Source organism: Colossoma macropomum, unplaced genomic scaffold, assembly GCF_904425465.1.
Source record: "Colossoma macropomum unplaced genomic scaffold, Colossoma_macropomum, whole genome shotgun sequence".
Classification (NCBI taxonomy): Eukaryota; Metazoa; Chordata; class Actinopteri; order Characiformes; family Serrasalmidae; genus Colossoma; species Colossoma macropomum.
Window position 1 is genome coordinate 16,942,544 of NW_023494795.1, and position 19,622 is coordinate 16,962,165.

The 19,622-nt window shown below is 36.0% G+C and overlaps 1 protein-coding gene across 1 annotated transcript in view; it reads left to right on the forward strand.

Annotated features, from left to right (window-relative positions):
* The first annotated feature begins 11,919 nt into the window (after window positions 1–11,919).
* LOC118815497 (tumor necrosis factor alpha-induced protein 2-like) overlaps window positions 11,920–19,622 on the forward strand; it is a 28,449-nt gene continuing 20,746 nt past the window's right edge. The window contains exons 1-2 of the mRNA XM_036581649.1: window positions 11,920–12,170; window positions 15,797–16,166. The gene's annotated coding sequence lies outside the window, so the exon portion shown is untranslated. The remainder of the gene's footprint in view (window positions 12,171–15,796; window positions 16,167–19,622) is intronic.

A 19,622-nucleotide genomic window follows, 5' to 3' on the forward strand; every position in this document is an offset into this window, starting at 1 on the left:
TCCCTCACACAGACGAGATAAAGAGTCTCCACAACTCAGAGAGAACCTGACTAATCTTCATGTGATAATGAAAACCATCCAGCTTCCCACAATAACCCTAAGGAGGAAAAGTAAAGGTGAGAAGAGTCCTTTGTTTTAGATGTGCAATATTAGGGAGAGTTGTGTTTTTGGCAGATTCATGACCTCAACTCATCTGTTACTCTGTTTAGTCATCTAGCTGTCTAGTCTGATGTGAATAATTATAGCAGAGCTATGAAATGATGGAAAACTGCAATAATATAAACACTGCCATTTTTTCAAATCAATTGACTATTACATATTAATCTCCTTGGAATTGTTCACTATTAAAGCAAATCAGCATACACTGATAGTCTTTTCTCATCAAGTTTCTAATCCCGCACATGAAAAACGGGAACACAAAGCAATTTTTGATCTGCCATCGTCAGTGTGGGACAATATATATATATATATATATATATATATATATATATATATATATATATATATATATATATATATATACATTGTCCCACACTGACGATGGCAGATCCACCATAAACTAATTTAGAGCTTTTAAATTCAAAATAAGTATATATTCATCAAACGCAATCAAATTTCTCTGTTTTATAAGTTAATATGTTGTCTTTGTCCAATTTAAAAAATATATATATAGGGTTTACATGATTTGTGCATCACTGCATTCTGTTTATATTTACAATTTGCAGAGTATCACAACTTTTTAGAACCAGGCTTGTAGATTCAGCTGCACCAAATATATCAGTTGTAACATTATACAGGCTTTGTTGCACAGGTTATGTCAGAACCAAAAGAATTTTATATGCTAGCTCAGTGGCGTAGGCCTGAAATAACTTTTTGGGTAGGCTTGTGGAGAAAGGCCTCTTTGGGAATGAGGGAGTAGTTACATTTTTCAAACTCATTGTGTCCTCATCATATCAGCCCCACATTAATGCAGTCATTATGTGCATTGCTTTAAGTTTTAGGATGCTTCCTGATCTGTACCCAACATGCAAGCTTCTTTTTACAACACCAGTTAGCTTGGCGTGTTTAATGCTACATTAAACACCAGTATATAAACAGTCAAAAAAATGCTTATACATATGCTGTACAGATTGGATAGTACTGGTAAAAGTAATGCTCTGTATGCATGTGCAGTGCAAATTTGCCAGGGGATGCAGATTAGGTAGCAACAGGGACTCACGTCACATTTTAACACAGTATTCACAGTATTTTCAGCTCTATTAAACTTCGTCCTTCAGCCAAGGCTCACAAGAGAGGAAGCATCTCGAAGGATGAGAAAATGTGTCTATACTTGTTAACTGTATTTCATCAATTGATTGTGAAATTAATGCCATATATCATTTATATCATTGATCTTAAATATTGGCTGCTGCTGGTGGGGCAGCCAACTAACAAAATCTTCCATTTTTACCAGCATGTCATTGGTGTCACAGTCACTGGTGCTAAGTCATATTCATATTCAACACCACTGACTAACGTTAATGTCACAGGTGATCAGAAAACGTGAAAAATTAGTAAATATGGTAATCTTTGTCCATATTGAAGTCTATTAGTGCTTATTTTGTCATTTTGCTCCCATGGCTAGGTACAGCCAAACAGGGCACGAGACAGAGACAGGGGCTGAATAATCAGCAAAAAGGACATAGCGCTGCTTACCTGGCCGCCCCGGTCACCCTGCCTACACTTCTAACTCCCACTGCCAGTCCAGAAATCCAACTCAAGCTTAGTTGTGAGACTATGCTGTGTATATATTATATGTAGTTATACATTTAGGTATACAGTCATTTCTTATTGCATTTTTTAATAATTCATAATTCTTATTTTATGCTTGTACCGCCAGACAGTGTGTATAAGTGTTTCATTTTTATACAGATTTTTTAGATTTTGTGTGTTTATTGTACAACAATTTATTCATTTATTTTTTTTTCAAAATAGAATATGGAGGCGCCTTAAAACATACAACAGACCTCTGTATTTTTTCAGTGCATGTGTATAAAAGAATTTTGGTAACATGATTATTCAAATTAAACTTCTTCATTAAACACAATCACATTAAAATTATGAATCAAATTAAAAATTAATACATTTATGACAAAAATAATGCTTCATAAATATGTTGGATAATTTACCACAGGATAACTAAGATTAAAATTTAGAAATATATGAAAACATCCATTCATAATTTCTGTGATGCAATGAGGAGACCACGCATTGACTTTCAAAAGTAAAAGAGATTATTAAATTTAATAGGAAAAATGTCTTTTAAGATTACAGGAACACAAAAAAGTAGAAATAATTTAAAGAATTTAAAGAATGTACAATTATCTACACACATTCACACAAACACACACAACCTCACACGCAAAGGCTTAACAAGGTAAAAGCTTAAGGGGCAGCAGCAGGCTAAAACTCCCACAACACCCACAAGTGTCTTCCCCAAACTAACGTCTCATCTTCATGATGCTGAATGGCTCCGGTCTGTCTGCAAAATAGCTGATATGGGTACAAACAAGTCCTTAACTCACAGCATCTTTCTCAAAGACATGTCAGAGGCCTCACAGAGCACAAAAGCCAAAGAGCTGTTATTCCTGGGCATAAGAAATCTATTCTTTAAGAACATATTCTGTATTAAAAAGATTAAAATCTGGTCATGGGGGATACTCTACCACTGCCAAATTCAACAAATCTTTGAATTTTACATAAAAAAAATATCAAAATGTGTTTGGAATTAAGCTCGGCATTAAGCAAGCACTACAGAGAGGGTCCACCTTGTAGATCCACCCCTGGATCATCGGTTTCCATATATAATTTGTTTTATTCACGGTGTGCAAAATGGTATGCATACCAAGCACACTGTTTTTTCATAGTTAGTCCACAGCTTTACGCAGATAAGATTGCTATAACCAGAAAAGATGGATCTGTACAATCAAACAAACGGCGTGCAGATGCTGCAGGACATGATCATACATGTCCTTGAAAAAAATCAAAAGGAAAACCTCCCCAACATACTGACCAGCTCCAACCTGTTCATCTAACCAGACTAAACTGCCACCTATTCATCTGCCTGCGTGCCGTAACAATGCAGAGCACCTTATAAATCCTGCTAATGTAATGTAAACATGAGGAAATGCACACGTCTCTACTCGACATTACAGATATGTAAAACATACTGGAAACCATTTGGCTATAAAACACACTGTAATTTGGTCTATCTGGGTTTTGGACATTTGCATACTTGCCTTACACTATACTGAACTTCTTATATAGCTTTATAGCTGCCAAGAGAAAACATCTGAATCTATTTGTTCAAATGAATCTTTTGGACCTACTATAAGAGCTCTGTTTTTAAAAAATTAAGGTATACTTGAAGGGGAATGTTTGCGAACGAACTTTATGTCAGCTGCTGCTATGAAATCCCAGGTGGTTGCTAAGGTTGCTAGGCTGTTGCTATGGCATGCCACATGGCTGCTTTTTTAAGCCTCGATAAAAGTGACACAAGAACAGAACAACATTTTCTGATGTGCTTTAGAAATGGTTCAGATGATCACAATTTTTAAAACAGAGGTGAGAAGCAGAAATCAAGGGCAGAATAACAACACTGACAGAAACTCAGAACCAGGCTTCATGTTCTGTGTTATATTGTAAAATTATATTGTTCTGTGTAATAAAAAACAGAAACCATCTTTATCATTTATAGGCATTTTAGTAACGTTCACATGCGTACATGTTTCCTTTTCAGTCTGTGCCAGATGCAGTGGAACACAAGTGGAAGTGTTTAAGATATAAGATTAAAAAAACAGTCCGCCAGAGGAAACATGCATGGTAAAAGGGGTACAATCTGGAAAACCCCAATGGCATTGAGCTAGGGAAAAGGAAACTGAAAGAGGTTTTAAAAGGCCATGAACACTTCACTGCTGTCATCCAGACCACATGACCATGGGATGGAAGGGTGGAGTGACTAGCTGAAGCTTATAAAACACTGAAGAACACAGTCCCTCACACAGACGAGATAAAGAGTCTCCACAACTCAGAGAGAACCTGACTAATCTTCATGTGATAATGAAAACCATCCAGCTTCCCACAATAACCCTAAGGAGGAAAAGTAAAGGTGAGAAGAGTCCTTTGTTTTAGATGTGCAATATTAGGGAGAGTTGTGTTTTTGGCAGATTCATGACCTCAACTCATCTGTTACTCTGTTTAGTCATCTAGCTGTCTAGTCTGATGTGAATAATTATAGCAGAGCTATGAAATGATGGAAAACTGCAATAATATAAACACTGCCATTTTTTCAAATCAATTGACTATTACATATTAATCTCCTTGGAATTGTTCACTATTAAAGCAAATCAGCATACACTGATAGTCTTTTCTCATCAAGTTTCTAACCCCGCACATGAAAAACGGGAACACAAAGCAATTTTTGATCTGCCATCGTCAGTGTGGGACAATATATATATACATATATACATATATATATATATATATATATATATTGTCCCACACTGACGATGGCAGATCCACCATAAACTAATTTAGAGCTTTTAAATTCAAAATAAGTATATATTCATCAAACGCAATCAAATTTCTGTTTTATAAGTTAATATGTTGTCTTTGTCCAATTTAAAAAATATATATATAGGGTTTACATGATTTGTGCATCACTGCATTCTGTTTATATTTACAATTTGCAGAGTATCACAACTTTTTAGAACCAGGCTTGTAGATTCAGCTGCACCAAATGTATCAGTTGTAACATTATACAGGCTTTGTTGCACAGGTTATGTCAGAACCAAAAGAATTTTATATGCTAGCTCAGCGGCGTAGGCCTGAAATAACTTTTTGGGTAGGCTTGTGGAGAAAGGCCTCTTTGGGAATGAGGGAGTAGTTACATTTTTCAAACTCATTGTGTCCTCATCATATCAGCCCCACATTAGTGCAGTCATTATGTGCATTGCTTTAAGTTTTAGGATGCTTCCTGATCTGTACCCAACATGCAAGCTTCTTTTTACAACACCAGTTAGCTTGGCGTGTTTAATGCTACATTAAACACCAGTATATAAACAGTCAAAAAAATGCTTATACATATGCTGTACAGATTGGATAGTACTGGTAAAAGTAATGCTCTGTATGCATGTGCAGTGCAAATTTGCCAGGGGATGCAGATTAGGTAGCAACAGGGACTCACGTCACATTTTAACACAGTATTCACAGTATTTTCAGCTCTATTAAACTTCGTCCTTCAGCCAAGGCTCACAAGAGAGGAAGCATCTCAAAGGATGAGAAAATGTGTCTATACTTGTTAACTGTATTTCATCAATTGATTGTGAAATTAATGCCATATATCATTTATATCATTGATCTTAAATATTGGCTGCTGCTGGTGGGGCAGCCAACTAACAAAATCTTCCATTTTTACCAGCATGTCATTGGTGTCACAGTCACTGGTGCTAAGTCATATTCATATTCAACACCACTGACTAACGTTAATGTCACAGGTGATCAGAAAACTTGAAAAATTAGTAAATATGGTAATCTTTGTCCATATTGAAGTCTATTAGTGCTTATTTTGTCATTTTGCTCCCATGGCTAGGTACAGCCAAACAGGGCACGAGACAGAGACAGGGGCTGAATAATCAGCAAAAAGGACATAGCGCTGCTTACCTGGCCGCCCCGGTCACCCTGCCTACACTTCTGACTCCCCCTGCCAGTCCAGAAATCCAACTCAAGCTTAGTTGTGAGACTATGCTGTGTATATATTATATGTAGTTATACATTTAGGTATACAGTCATTTCTTATTGCATTTTTTAATAATTCGTAATTCTTATTTTATGCTTGTACCGCCAGACAGTGTGTATAAGTGTTTCATTTTTATACAGATTTTTTAGATTTTATGTGTTTATTGTACAACAATTTATTCATTTATTTATTTATTTTTTCAAAATAGAATATGGAGGCGCCTTAAAACATACAACAGACCTCTGTATTTTTTCAGTGCATGTGTATAAAAGAATTTTGGTAACATGATTATTCAAATTAAACTTCTTCATTAAACACAATCACATTAAAATTATGAATCAAATTAAAAATTAATACATTTATGACAAAAATAATGCTTCATAAATATGTTGGATAATTTACCACAGGATAACTAAGATTAAAATTTAGAAATATATGAAAACATCCATTCATAATTTCTGTGATGCAATGAGGAGACCACGCATTGACTTTCAAAAGTAAAAGAGATTATTAAATTTAATAGGAAAAATGTCTTTTAAGATTACAGGAACACAAAAAAGTAGAAATAATTTAAAGAATTTAAAGAATGTACAATTATCTACACACATTCACACAAACACACACAACCTCACACGCAAAGGCTTAACAAGGTAAAAGCTTAAGGGGCAGCAGCAGGCTAAAACTCCCACAACACCCACAAGTGTCTTCCCCAAACTAACGTCTCATCTTCATGATGCTGAATGGCTCCAGTCTGTCTGCAAAATAGCTGATATGGATACAAACAAGTCCTTAACTCACAGCATCTTTCTCAAAGAACATGTCAGAGGCCTCACAGAGGCACAAAAGCCAAAGAGCTGTTATTCCTGGGCATAAGAAATCTATTCTTTAAGAACATATTCTGTATTAAAAAGATTAAAATCTGGTCATGGGGGATACTCTACCACTGCCAAATTCAACAAATCTTTGAATTTTACATAAAAAAAATATCAAAATGTGTTTGGAATTAAGCTCGGCATTAAGCAAGCACTACAGAGAGGGTCCACCTTGTAGATCCACCCCTGGATCATCGGTTTCCATATATAATTTGTTTTATTCACGGTGTGCAAAATGGTATGCATACCAAGCACACTGTTTTTTCATAGTTAGTCCACAGCTTTACGCAGATAAGATCGCTATAACCAGAAAAGATGGATCTGTACAATCAAACAAATGGCGTGCAGATGCTGCAGGACATGATCATACATGTCCTTGAAAAAAATCAAAAGGAAAACCTCCCCAACATACTGACCAGCTCCAACCTGTTCATCTAACCAGACTAAACTGCCACCTATTCATCTGCCTGCGTGCCGTAACAATGCAGAGCACCTTATAAATCCTGCTAATGTAATGTAAACATGAGGAAATGCACACATCTCTACTCGACATTACAGATATGTAAAACATACTGGAAACCATTTGGCTATAAAGCACACTGTAATTTGGTCTATCTGGGTTTTGGACATTTGCATACTTGCCTTACACTATACTGAACTTCTTATATAGCTTTATAGCTGCCAAGAGAAAACATCTGAATCTATTTGTTCAAATGAATCTTTTGGACCTACTATAAGAGCTCTGTTTTTAAAAAATTAAGGTATACTTGAAGGGGAATGTTTGCGAACGAACTTTATGTCAGCTGCTGCTATGAAATCCCAGGTGGTTGCTAAGGTTGCTAGGCTGTTGCTATGGCATGCCACATGGCTGCTTTTTTAAGCCTCGATAAAAGTGACACAAGAACAGAACAACATTTTCTGATGTGCTTTAGAAATGGTTCAGATGATCACAATTTTTAAAACAGAGGTGAGAAGCAGAAATCAAGGGCAGAATAACAACACTGACAGAAACTCAGAACCAGGCTTCATGTTCTGTGTTATATTGTAAAATTATATTGTTCTGTGTAATAAAAAACAGAAACCATCTTTATCATTTATAGGCATTTTAGTAACGTTCACATGCGTACATGTTTCCTTTTCAGTCTGTGCCAGATGCAGTGGAACACAAGTGGAAGTGTTTAAGATATAAGATTAAAAAAAACAGTCCGCCAGAGGAAACATGCATGGTAAAAGGGGTACAATCTGGAAAACCCCAATGGCATTGAGCTAGGGAAAAGGAAACTGAAAGAGGTTTTGAAAGGCCATGAACACTTTACAGCTGTCATCCAGACCACATGACCATGGGATGGAAGGGTGGAGTGACTAGCTGAAGCTTATAAAACACTGAAGAACACAGTCCCTCACACAGACGAGATAAAGAGTCTCCACAACTCAGAGAGAACCTGACTAATCTTCATGTGATAATGAAAACCATCCAGCTTCCCACAATAACCCTAAGGAGGAAAAGTAAAGGTGAGAAGAGTCCTTTGTTTTAGATGTGCAATATTAGGGAGAGTTGTGTTTTTGGCAGATTCATGACCTCAACTCATCTGTTACTCTGTTTAGTCATCTAGCTGTCTAGTCTGATGTGAATAATTATAGCAGAGCTATGAAATGATGGAAAACTGCAATAATATAAACACTGCCATTTTTTCAAATCAATTGACTATTACATATTAATCTCCTTGGAATTGTTCACTATTAAAGCAAATCAGCATACACTGATAGTCTTTTCTCATCAAGTTTCTAACCCCGCACATGAAAAACGGGAACACAAAGCAATTTTTGATCTGCCATCGTCAGTGTGGGACAATATATATATATAATATATATATATATATATATATATATATATATATATTGTCCCACACTGACGATGGCAGATCCACCATAAACTAATTTAGAGCTTTTAAATTCAAAATAAGTATATATTCATCAAACGCAATCAAATTTCTCTGTTTTATAAGTTAATATGTTGTCTTTGTCCAATTTAAAAAATATATATATAGGGTTTACATGATTTGTGCATCACTGCATTCTGTTTATATTTACAATTTGCAGAGTATCACAACTTTTTAGAACCAGGCTTGTAGATTCAGCTGCACCAAATGTATCAGTTGTAACATTATACAGGCTTTGTTGCACAGGTTATGTCAGAACCAAAAGAATTTTATATGCTAGCTCAGCGGCGTAGGCCTGAAATAACTTTTTGGGTAGGCTTGTGGAGAAAGGCCTCTTTGGGAATGAGGGAGTAGTTCCATTTTTCAAACCCATTGTGTCCTCATCATATCAGCCCCACATTAGTGCAGTCATTATGTGCATTGCTTTATGTTTTAGGATGCTTCCTGATCTGTACCCAACATGCAAGCTTCTTTTTACAACACCAGTTAGCTTGGCGTGTTTAATGCTACATTAAACACCAGTATATAAACAGTCAAAAAAATGCTTATACATATGCTGTACAGATTGGATAGTACTGGTAAAAGTAATGCTCTGTATGCATGTGCAGTGCAAATTTGCCAGGGGATGCAGATTAGGTAGCAACAGGGACTCACGTCACATTTTAACACAGTATTCACAGTATTTTCAGCTCTATTAAACTTCGTCCTTCAGCCAAGGCTCACAAGAGAGGAAGCATCTCAAAGGATGAGAAAATGTGTCTATACTTGTTAACTGTATTTCATCAATTGATTGTGAAATTAATGCCATATATCATTTATATCATTGATCTTAAATATTGGCTGCTGCTGGTGGGGCAGCCAACTAACAAAATCTTCCATTTTTACCAGCATGTCATTGGTGTCACAGTCACTGGTGCTAAGTCATATTCATATTCAACACCACTGACTAACGTTAATGTCACAGGTGATCAGAAAACTTGAAAAATTAGTAAATATGGTAATCTTTGTCCATATTGAAGTCTATTAGTGCTTATTTTGTCATTTTGCTCCCATGGCTAGGTACAGCCAAACAGGGCACGAGACAGAGACAGGGGCTGAATAATCAGCAAAAAGGACATAGCGCTGCTTACCTGGCCGCCCCGGTCACCCTGCCTACACTTCTAACTCCCCCTGCCAGTCCAGAAATCCAACTCAAGCTTAGTTGTGAGACTATGCTGTGTATATATTATATGTAGTTATACATTTAGGTATACAGTCATTTCTTATTGCATTTTTTAATAATTCATAATTCTTATTTTATGCTTGTACCGCCAGACAGTGTGTATAAGTGTTTCATTTTTATACAGATTTTTTAGATTTTATGTGTTTATTGTACAACAATTTATTCATTTATTTATTTTTTTTTCAAAATAGAATATGGAGGCGCCTTAAAACATACAACAGGCCTCTGTATTTTTTCAGTGCATGTGTATAAAAGAATTTTGGTAACATGATTATTCAAATTAAACTTCTTCATTAAACACAATCACATTAAAATTATGAATCAAATTAAAAATTAATACATTTATGACAAAAATAATGCTTCATAAATATGTTGGATAATTTACCACAGGATAACTAAGATTAAAATTTAGAAATATATGAAAACATCCATTCATAATTTCTGTGATGCAATGAGGAGACCACGCATTGACTTTCAAAAGTAAAAGAGATTATTAAATTTAATAGGAAAAATGTCTTTTAAGATTACAGGAACACAAAAAAGTAGAAATAATTTAAAGAATTTAAAGAATGTACAATTATCTACACACATTCACACAAACACACACAACCTCACACGCAAAGGCTTAACAAGGTAAAAGCTTAAGGGGCAGCAGCAGGCTAAAACTCCCACAACAACCCACAAGTGTCTTCCCCAAACTAACGTCTCATCTTCATGATGCTGAATGGCTCCGGTCTGTCTGCAAAATAGCTGATATGGGTACAAACAAGTCCTTAACTCACAGCATCTTTCTCAAAGACAGTCAGAGGCCCAGAGCAAAAGCCAAAGAGCTGTTATTCCTGGGCATAAGAAATCTATTCTTTAAGAACATATTCTGTATTAAAAAGATTAAAATCTGGTCATGGGGGATACTCTACCACTGCCAAATTCAACAAATCTTTGAATTTTACATAAAAAAAATATCAAAATGTGTTTGGAATTAAGCTCGGCATTAAGCAAGCACTACAGAGAGGGTCCACCTTGTAGATCCACCCCTGGATCATCGGTTTCCATATATAATTTGTTTTATTCACGGTGTGCAAAATGGTATGCATACCAAGCACACTGTTTTTTCATAGTTAGTCCACAGCTTTACGCAGATAAGATCGCTATAACCAGAAAAGATGGATCTGTACAATCAAACAAATGGCGTGCAGATGCTGCAGGACATGATCATACATGTCCTTGAAAAAAATCAAAAGGAAAACCTCCCCAACATACTGACCAGCTCCAACCTGTTCATCTAACCAGACTAAACTGCCACCTATTCATCTGCCTGCGTGCCGTAACAATGCAGAGCACCTTATAAATCCTGCTAATGTAATGTAAACATGAGGAAATGCACACATCTCTACTCGACATTACAGATATGTAAAACATACTGGAAACCATTTGGCTATAAAACACACTGTAATTTGGTCTATCTGGGTTTTGGACATTTGCATACTTGCCTTACACTATACTGAACTTCTTATATAGCTTTATAGCTGCCAAGAGAAAACATCTGAATCTATTTGTTCAAATGAATCTTTTGGACCTACTATAAGAGCTCTGTTTTTAAAAAATTAAGGTATACTTGAAGGGGAATGTTTGCGAACGAACTTTATGTCAGCTGCTGCTATGAAATCCCAGGTGGTTGCTAAGGTTACTAGGCTGTTGCTATGGCATGCCACATGGCTGCTTTTTTAAGCCTCGATAAAAGTGACACAAGAACAGAACAACATTTTCTGATGTGCTTTAGAAATGGTTCAGATGATCACAATTTTTAAAACAGAGGTGAGAAGCAGAAATCAAGGGCAGAATAACAACACTGACAGAAACTCAGAACCAGGCTTCATGTTCTGTGTTATATTGTAAAATTATATTGTTCTGTGTAATAAAAAACAGAAACCATCTTTATCATTTATAGGCATTTTAGTAACGTTCACATGCGTACATGTTTCCTTTTCAGTCTGTGCCAGATGCAGTGGAACACAAGTGGAAGTGTTTAAGATATAAGATTAAAAAAAACAGTCCGCCAGAGGAAACATGCATGGTAAATGGGATACAATCTGGAAAACCCCAATGGCATTGAGCTAGGGAAAAGGAAACTGAAAGAGGTTTTGAAAGGCCATGAACACTTCACTGCTTTCATCCAGACCACATGACCATGGGATGGAAGGGTGGAGTGACTAGCTGAAGCTTATAAAACACTGAAGAACACAGTCCCTCACACAGACGAGATAAAGAGTCTCCACAACTCAGAGAGAACCTGACTAATCTTCATGTGATAATGAAAACCATCCAGCTTCCCACAATAACCCTAAGGAGGAAAAGTAAAGGTGAGAAGAGTCCTTTGTTTTAGATGTGCAATATTAGGGAGAGTTGTGTTTTTGGCAGATTCATGACCTCAACTCATCTGTTACTCTGTTTAGTCATCTAGCTGTCTAGTCTGATGTGAATAATTATAGCAGAGCTATGAAATGATGGAAAACTGCAATAATATAAACACTGCCATTTTTTCAAATCAATTGACTATTACATATTAATCTCCTTGGAATTGTTCACTATTAAAGCAAATCAGCATACACTGATAGTCTTTTCTCATCAAGTTTCTAACCCCGCACATGAAAAACGGGAACACAAAGCAATTTTTGATCTGCCATCGTCAGTGTGGGACAATATATATATACATATATATATATATATATATATATATATATATATTGTCCCACACTGACGATGGCAGATCCACCATAAACTAATTTAGAGCTTTTAAATTCAAAATAAGTATATATTCATCAAACGCAATCAAATTTCTCTGTTTTATAAGTTAATATGTTGTCTTTGTCCAATTTAAAAAATATATATATAGGGTTTACATGATTTGTGCATCACTGCATTCTGTTTATATTTACAATTTGCAGAGTATCACAACTTTTTAGAACCAGGCTTGTAGATTCAGCTGCACCAAATATATCAGTTGTAACATTATACAGGCTTTGTTGCACAGGTTATGTCAGAACCAAAAGAATTTTATATGCTAGCTCAGTGGCGTAGGCCTGAAATAACTTTTTGGGTAGGCTTGTGGAGAAAGGCCTCTTTGGGAATGAGGGAGTAGTTACATTTTTCAAACTCATTGTGTCCTCATCATATCAGCCCCACATTAGTGCAGTCATTATGTGCATTGCTTTAAGTTTTAGGATGCTTCCTGATCTGTACCCAACATGCAAGCTTCTTTTTACAACACCAGTTAGCTTGGCGTGTTTAATGCTACATTAAACACCAGTATATAAACAGTCAAAAAAATGCTTATACATATGCTGTACAGATTGGATAGTACTGGTAAAAGTAATGCTCTGTATGCATGTGCAGTGCAAATTTGCCAGGGGATGCAGATTAGGTAGCAACAGGGACTCACGTCACATTTTAACACAGTATTCACAGTATTTTCAGCTCTATTAAACTTCGTCCTTCAGCCAAGGCTCACAAGAGAGGAAGCATCTCAAAGGATGAGAAAATGTGTCTATACTTGTTAACTGTATTTCATCAATTGATTGTGAAATTAATGCCATATATTATTTATATCATTGATCTTAAATATTGGCTGCTGCTGGTGGGGCAGCCAACTAACAAAATCTTCCATTTTTACCAGCATGTCATTGGTGTCACAGTCACTGGTGCTAAGTCATATTCATATTCAACACCACTGACTAACGTTAATGTCACAGGTGATCAGAAAACGTGAAAAATTAGTAAATATGGTAATCTTTGTCCATATTGAAGTCTATTAGTGCTTATTTTGTCATTTTGCTCCCATGGCTAGGTACAGCCAAACAGGGCACGAGACAGAGACAGGGGCTGAATAATCAGCAAAAAGGACATAGCGCTGCTTACCTGGCCGCCCCGGTCACCCTGCCTACACTTCTAACTCCCCCTGCCAGTCCAGAAATCCAACTCAAGCTTAGTTGTGAGACTATGCTGTGTATATATTATATGTAGTTATACATTTAGGTATACAGTCATTTCTTATTGCATTTTTTAATAATTCATAATTCTTATTTTATGCTTGTACCGCCAGACAGTGTGTATAAGTGTTTCATTTTTATACAGATTTTTTAGATTTTATGTGTTTATTGTACAACAATTTATTCATTTATCAAAATAGAATATGGAGGCGCCTTAAAACATACAACAGACCTCTGTATTTTTTCAGTGCATGTGTATAAAAGAATTTTGGTAACATGATTATTCAAATTAAACTTCTTCATTAAACACAATCACATTAAAATTATGAATCAAATTAAAAATTAATACATTTATGACAAAAATAATGCTTCATAAATATGTTGGATAATTTACCACAGGATAACTAAGATTAAAATTTAGAAATATATGAAAACATCCATTCATAATTTCTGTGATGCAATGAGGAGACCACGCATTGACTTTCAAAAGTAAAAGAGATTATTAAATTTAATAGGAAAAATGTCTTTTAAGATTACAGGAACACAAAAAAGTAGAAATAATTTAAAGAATTTAAAGAATGTACAATTATCTACACACATTCACACAAACACACACAACCTCACACGCAAAGGCTTAACAAGGTAAAAGCTTAAGGGGCAGCAGCAGGCTAAAACTCCCACAACACCCACAAGTGTCTTCCCCAAACTAACGTCTCATCTTCATGATGCTGAATGGCTCCGGTCTGTCTGCAAAATAGCTGATATGGGTACAAACAAGTCCTTAACTCACAGCATCTTTCTCAAAGAACATGTCAGAGGCCTCACAGAGGCACAAAAGCCAAAGAGCTGTTATTCCTGGGCATAAGAAATCTATTCTTTAAGAACATATTCTGTATTAAAAAGATTAAAATCTGGTCATGGGGGATACTCTACCACTGCCAAATTCAACAAATCTTTGAATTTTACATAAAAAAAATATGTGTTTGGAATTAAGCTCGGCATTAAGCAAGCACTACAGAGAGGGTCCACCTTGTAGATCCACCCCTGGATCATCGGTTTCCATATATAATTTGTTTTATTCACGGTGTGCAAAATGGTATGCATACCAAGCACACTGTTTTTTCATAGTTAGTCCACAGCTTTACGCAGATAAGAATGCTTAAACCAGAAAAGATGGATCTGTACAATCAAACAAACGGCGTGCAGATGCTGCAGGACATGATCATACATGTCCTTGAAAAAAATCAAAAGGAAAACCTCCCCAACATACTGACCAGCTCCAACCTGTTCATCTAACCAGACTAAACTGCCACCTATTCATCTGCCTGCGTGCCGTAACAATGCAGAGCACCTTATAAATCCTGCTAATGTAATGTAAACATGAGGAAATGCACACATCTCTACTCGACATTACAGATATGTAAAACATACTGGAAACCATTTGGCTATAAAACACACTGTAATTTGGTCTATCTGGGTTTTGGACATTTGCATACTTGCCTTACACTATACTGAACTTCTTATATAGCTTTATAGCTGCCAAGAGAAAACATCTGAATCTATTTGTTCAAATGAATCTTTTGGACCTACTATAAGAGCTCTGTTTTTAAAAAATTAAGGTATACTTGAAGGGGAATGTTTGCGAACGAACTTTATGTCAGCTGCTGCTATGAAATCCCAGGTGGTTGCTAAGGTTGCTAGGCTGTTGCTATGGCATGCCACATGGCTGCTTTTTTAAGCCTCGATAAAAGTGACACGAGAACAGAACAACATTTTCTGATGTGCTTTAGAAATGGTTCAGATGATCACAATTTTTAAAACAGAGGTGAGAAGCAGAAATCAAGGGCAGAATAACAACACTGACAGAAACTCAGAACCAGGCTTCATGTTCTGTGTTATATTGTAAAATTATATTGTTCTGTGTAATAAAAAACAGAAACCATCTTTATCATTTATAGGCATTTTAGTAACGTTCACATGCGTACATGTTTCCTTTTCAGTCTGTGCCAGATGCAGTGGAACACAAGTGGAAGTGTTTAAGATATAAGATTAAAAAAAACAGTCCGCCAGAGGAAACATGCATGGTAAAAGGGGTACAATCTGGAAAACCCCAATGGCATTGAGCTAGGGAAAAGGAAACTGAAAGAGGTTTTAAATGGCCATGAACACTTCACAGCTGTCATCCAGACCACATGACCATGGGATGGAAGGGTGGAGTGACTAGCTGAAGCTTATAAAACACTGAAGAACACAGTCCCTCACACAGACGAGATAAAGAGTCTCCACAACTCAGAGAGAACCTGACTAATCTTCATGTGATAATGAAAACCATCCAGCTTCCCACAATAACCCTAAGGAGGAAAAGTAAAGGTGAGAAGAGTCCTTTGTTTTAGATGTGCAATATTAGGGAGAGTTGTGTTTTTGGCAGATTCATGACCTCAACTCATCTGTTACTCTGTTTAGTCATCTAGCTGTCTAGTCTGATGTGAATAATTATAGCAGAGCTATGAAATGATGGAAAACTGCAATAATATAAACACTGCCATTTTTTCAAATCAATTGACTATTACATATTAATCTCCTTGGAATTGTTCACTATTAAAGCAAATCAGCATACACTGATAGTCTTTTCTCATCAAGTTTCTAACCCCGCACATGAAAAACGGGAACACAAAGCAATTTTTGATCTGCCATCGTCAGTGTGGGACAATATATATATACATATATATATATATATATATATATATATATATATATATATATATATTGTCCCACACTGACGATGGCAGATCCACCATAAACTAATTTAGAGCTTTTAAATTCAAAATAAGTATATATTCATCAAACGCAATCAAATTTCTCTGTTTTATAAGTTAATATGTTGTCTTTGTCCAATTTAAAAAATATATATATAGGGTTTACATGATTTGTGCATCACTGCATTCTGTTTATATTTACAATTTGCAGAGTATCACAACTTTTTAGAACCAGGCTTGTAGATTCAGCTGCACCAAATATATCAGTTGTAACATTATACAGGCTTTGTTGCACAGGTTATGTCAGAACCAAAAGAATTTTATATGCTAGCTCAGTGGCGTAGGCCTGAAATAACTTTTTGGGTAGGCTTGTGGAGAAAGGCCTCTTTGGGAATGAGGGAGTAGTTACATTTTTCAAACTTATTGTGTCCTCATCATATCAGCCCCACATTAGTGCAGTCATTATGTGCATTGCTTTAAGTTTTAGGATGCTTCCTGATCTGTACCCAACATGCAAGCTTCTTTTTACAACACCAGTTAGCTTGGCGTGTTTAATGCTACATTAAACACCAGTATATAAACAGTCAAAAAAATGCTTATACATATGCTGTACAGATTGGATAGTACTGGTAAAAGTAATGCTCTGTATGCATGTGCAGTGCAAATTTGCCAGGGGATGCAGATTAGGTAGCAACAGGGACTCACGTCACATTTTAACACAGTATTCACAGTATTTTCAGCTCTATTAAACTTCGTCCTTCAGCCAAGGCTCACAAGAGAGGAAGCATCTCAAAGGATGAGAAAATGTGTCTATACTTGTTAACTGTATTTCATCAATTGATTGTGAAATTAATGCCATATATTATTTATATCATTGATCTTAAATATTGGCTGCTGCTGGTGGGGCAGCCAACTAACAAAATCTTCCATTTTTACCAGCATGTCATTGGTGTCACAGTCACTGGTGCTAAGTCATATTCATATTCAACACCACTGACTAACGTTAATGTCACAGGTGATCAGAAAACTTGAAAAATTAGTAAATATGGTAATCTTTGTCCATATTGAAGTCTATTAGTGCTTATTTTGTCATTTTGCTCCCATGGCTAGGTACAGCCAAACAGGGCACGAGACAGAGACAGGGGCTGAATAATCAGCAAAAAGGACATAGCGCTGCTTACCTGGCCGCCCCGGTCACCCTGCCTACACTTCTAACTCCCCCTGCCAGTCCAGAAATCCAACTCAAGCTTAGTTGTGAGACTATGCTGTGTATATATTATATGTAGTTATACATTTAGGTATACAGTCATTTCTTATTGCATTTTTTAATAATTCATAATTCTTATTTTATGCTTGTACCGCCAGACAGTGTGTATAAGTGTTTCATTTTTATACAGATTTTTTAGATTTTATGTGTTTATTGTACAACAATTTATTCATTTATCAAAATAGAATATGGAGGCGCCTTAAAACATACAACAGACCTCTGTATTTTTTCAGTGCATGTGTATAAAAGAATTTTGGTAACATGATTATTCAAATTAAACTTCTTCATTAAACACAATCACATTAAAATTATGAATCAAATTAAAAATTAATACATTTATGACAAAAATAATGCTTCATAAATATGTTGGATAATTTACCACAGGATAACTAAGATTAAAATTTAGAAATATATGAAAACATCCATTCATAATTTCTGTGATGCAATGAGGAGACCACGCATTGACTTTCAAAAGTAAAAGAGATTATTAAATTTAATAGGAAAAATGTCTTTTAAGATTACAGGAACACAAAAAAGTAGAAATAATTTAAAGAATTTAAAGAATGTACAATTATCTACACACATTCACACAAACACACACAACCTCACACGCAAAGGCTTAACAAGGTAAAAGCTTAAGGGGCAGCAGCAGGCTAAAACTCCCACAACACCCACAAGTGTCTTCCCCAAACTAACGTCTCATCTTCATGATGCTGAATGGCTCCGGTCTGTCTGCAAAATAGCTGATATGGGTACAAACAAGTCCTTAACTCACAGCATCTTTCTCAAAGAACATGTCAGAGGCCTCACAGAGGCACAAAAGCCAAAGAGCTGTTATTCCTGGGCATAAGAAATCTATTCTTTAAGAACATATTCTGTATTAAAAAGATTAAAATCTGGTCATGGGGGATACTCTACCACTGCCAAATTCAACAAATCTTTGAATTTTACATAAAAAAAATATGTGTTTGGAATTAAGCTCGGCATTAAGCAAGCACTACAGAGAGGATCCACCTTGTAGATCCACCCCTGGATCATCGGTTTCCATATATAATTTGTTTTATTCACGGTGTGCAAAATGGTATGCATACCAAGCACACTGTTTTTTCATAGTTAGTCCACAGCTTTACGCAGATAAGAATGCTTAAACCAGAAAAGATGGATCTGTACAATCAAACAAACGGTGTGCAGATGCTGCAGGACATGATCATACATGTCCTTGAAAAAAATCAAAAGGAAAACCTCCCCAACATACTGACCAGCTCCAACCTGTTCATCTAACCAGACTAAACTGCCACCTATTCATCTGCCTGCATGCCGTAACAATGCAGAGCACCTTATAAATCCTGCTAATGTAATGTAAACATGAGGAAATGCACACATCTCTACTCGACATTACAGATATGTAAAACATACTGGAAACCATTTGGCTATAAAGCACACTGTAATTTGGTCTATCTGGGTTTTGGACATTTGCATACTTGCCTTACACTATACTGAACTTCTTATATAGCTTTATAGCTGCCAAGAGAAAACATCTGAATCTATTTGTTCAAATGAATCTTTTGGACCTACTATAAGAGCTCTGTTTTTAAAAAATTAAGGTATACTTGAAGGGGAATGTTTGCGAACGAACTTTATGTCAGCTGCTGCTATGAAATCCCAGGTGGTTGCTAAGGTTGCTAGGCTGTTGCTATGGCATGCCACATGGCTGCTTTTTTAAGCCTCGATAAAAGTGACACGAGAACAGAACAACATTTTCTGATGTGCTTTAGAAATGGTTCAGATGATCACAATTTTTAA